This window comes from Lactuca sativa, chromosome 4 (assembly GCF_002870075.4).
Source record: "Lactuca sativa cultivar Salinas chromosome 4, Lsat_Salinas_v11, whole genome shotgun sequence".
Taxonomy (NCBI): Eukaryota; Viridiplantae; Streptophyta; class Magnoliopsida; order Asterales; family Asteraceae; genus Lactuca; species Lactuca sativa.
The window spans coordinates 403,779,337-403,782,685 of record NC_056626.2 but is presented as its reverse complement, the minus strand read 5'-3'; the positions used below and the strand labels follow the sequence as shown (position 1 = coordinate 403,782,685).

At 35.1% G+C, this 3,349-nt stretch overlaps 1 non-coding gene across 1 annotated transcript; it reads left to right on the top strand.

Moving 5' to 3' along the window:
- The first annotated feature begins 254 nt into the window (after positions 1-254).
- On the top strand, positions 255-357 carry LOC111894930 (small nucleolar RNA R71). Its single transcript, XR_002851373.1, has one exon. It is a non-coding gene; the product is annotated as a small nucleolar RNA R71 (small nucleolar RNA).
- Positions 358-3,349: the final 2,992 nt, after the last annotated feature.

Sequence of the window (3,349 nt, the reverse complement as noted above, 5' to 3'; positions counted from 1 at the left end):
TCTGATTATGGGTGTTACAAGTATCTAGCTTTGCAATCACCACTGCTAAGTCTTCCGAAGCTACATTGCTAATCATGTTTCCTCTAGTCGTATCCTTTCAAGGGTTGTGGTATTCCCTTGAATGTTTGGCAAACTCTTCTATTAACGCCTTGATTGTAGCTAGATCCTTCTTCATCTTGGGTCCTTGAGAGTCAATGAGCTGCCTTGTGGTCACATTTATCTCATCAATGAATATTGAGACTTGTTGCAGATTTTGGTCGTGTTGTAGGCAATTTTGTAGCATTCCCTTGTATCTTTCCCATGCTTTATACAAAGATTCTCCATTTTTTGAAAGTTAGCAATATTCTTTGTGGACTAAATTGTTGAATGAATTCTTCTCGAAGGTTGGCCCATGTCGTGATTGCTCCACGTGGAAGTGACTTAAGCCAATCTTTTGTTGCTCCTTTTAAAGGTACTGGAAGCATCCTTAGCAACATCGCGTTACGTGGAACATTGGGAACATTGAACTAATTCACAATGTCTAATAGATCATAAATATTTTTGCAGTAATCCTCAGGATCATTCCCATAGAATGGGATATCCTTGAACGTAGCGAGAATGTTCCCCTTAAGTTCAAAGTTGGCGACAGTTGGAATTTCGGGTGGTACAAGACCCGACCTATTGTCATTATGCATCCGATTCTTCTATTCCTCCATGGTCATCTCCGTTATGTCGGCCATCTTGTCTTCAATTCCTCTTTCGTGTTCACTTTCCTCTTCTGATTCTGTTTTAGGCTCGTATCGGCTCTCTTCTTAGTCTGATTTCCTTTTAAAAGGAGAAACTACAACTTTCTTTGACTCATCTTTTTCTTCCTTCTTTTCTTTGTTAATTTTGCAGAAAATAGACTCGGGATCCTTCAAGCCAGGTATTGTACTAGATGAAGATGCTCGGGTCATATACTAACTGCAACAAAATTGAAAACCAACACATAAAACGAAAAAAAAACAAATAAACTAAAAGCTGGAAAAACAGTGCCCACGGCGTGGCAACTGGAAAACCAGAAAAATAAAAATTAATAAAAATAGAACATAAAATTAACTTCTAATGGAATGAATTCCACAACAAGGATCGATAACGAATAGTAGATAAAGTTAACTATAAATGCACTGTTCCCCGACAACGGCGCGAAAAACATGATACATATTTTATATACTAGTTCTTTATTTATAAAACAAACCAATGTAGACTAGCTAATACACAATAGGCAGTGTACCTAATCAAATAATATAATAGTTTAGGTAAGTTAGGTATCGATCAAAGGGAACAACAATGATTAATAACTAAGATATTTACTAAAGTTAACTAATTAAAATGAGCATATAAGGGAGGGTCTAGTTTCTCAAGTCCAAATTACTTATAAGCAATTAACATAAGCAAATTAAACTTAAAAAGAAACATAAACGATTTTTAAGACAAGATTTTAAAAGAGACTTTCATTTAGATGCGATTCACTCTCTTCTATGGTTTATTTTATCGATAGTGCAATGCATTATAGTGTTGTTGCTTACTGATTCCTAGATTGATTAGAATTATGATAAAAAGACTACTCCTTTACTGTAGCAAGTTTATGTATTCAATGATCAAGTGAACAAACAAACAAGTAAACTACTATTGAGTTTGAATTATGCAAGACTTGTAATTGTGATTGATATAAATGGTTATAAACATCAATTTAATACATGAATGTTCATCATATATTAACTTTCACATTAGTTTACCAACTTCTCTATTTAACCCTAGGTTTTTCATCAAATCACTAGTCCTATAACCTTGTTAATCACAAAATCATAAGGTACAAGTATACTAAGATAGATAGATCATCTAATCCTAATAAAACTCAACAATAAACTGAAAATAAGATATCATTAACATAAAAGGTTCTTTATCAAGCAACATAATAAATAAGAAACTAAACAATAATCCAAATCCTATAAATCAACACATAGCAAGCGAGATACTCTACTCTAAACGAAAGTTAGGGCTTTTAGCTCATAACTACCAGAAACAAACATATAAAAATGAAATTCATTTTGCAGGACATGATGAAAACAAAGTAAATAAGTGTTTAGAAGTAATGTTTCCTTTAGATCTCTTCAAAACCAAGCTCTCATTCGAATTATGGACTCCAAATCCTCCAAGAGATGTCTCTCGTCTTCAAAATTTGGTAATAGCTTAGTGCATAAGTTAGGGTTGAGAGCAGATTCACTGAATTTATAGATTCCAAAAATTGTCTCCCACGCTATGGAGAATAGGCTCCATGTTGTGGTACTCATTAAAAACTCGTATTCCCCAAGTCAGCATTATGATCGCAGAAAACCATCTCGCCACGACATGGAAAGCAAATTCCCATGCTGTGGGACTTCAAAATCCATAGTATTTTGAGTTTGGTTGAATCGATCTAGATTTTCATGCTTCCAGCTCCGCATTTTGCTTCCTTTTGCTCCCGATCATATCTTTGCTGCTACAAAACATATTTTAAACATTGTAACATCTGTTTCCAAGTATTTCTATTTTAGGCTTAAAAATACCTTTTTCTTGCAAAATTGGTCCTTACATTGGGCATACTTGAGGCGTATGTTGGGCGTAAGTACCTTAAATGATCGTGGGTCCTTCATACAGTATGCATGGAATACTATGTTTGATCCCAAAATCCTAATTTTAAGGGTTTGGACCCTATTTAAAGGACCATAAGTCCTTAAGGCCTCCTTCATCATCGGCCCCCACTATCCCAAAGCACCATTTCGAAACCCTAGCCATCTTGTGAGACTCTTGAGCTTTTAGAGTGTTCTTTTCGGTGTTTATGAATAATATGATCATTGGAGGAGCTCGTGGGAGTTCATTTCTTGTAGATTCAGATATTGTTGTTCAACTAGCTTCTCAAAGAGGTAAAAAGCTCCCACCTTGATGGTTCTTTTGCTAGATTTTGTTAGTTAGTGAATCCTTATGTGTTTTTGGTCCCTTGGCTTTTGTTCTTGTGAGTATGAGCTACTCCAGAACCCTTGAGCATCTTTTTTAGCTATTAATGAGGTTATTAAGTCATAAAAATTGGATCTTGAGGGTTGTAGTTAACCAATGCATGTGTTGTTGGCCATTTTATCTCTATTAAGCCATGAAAAAGCTTAAACTTATCGATTTTATCAGTTAAGATCTTCCCAAGATTAAGATCTCTGAGTTTGGCGTATGCTCTTTAAGCATTAAGAGTTTAAAAGTGACTATTCTGCAATAATGGACTATGTTGGGCGTACTCTGTAAGTACGCATGGCGTAACCAGTTTAGCCCATATCTATTTCTGTGAATACTTGGTACGTTG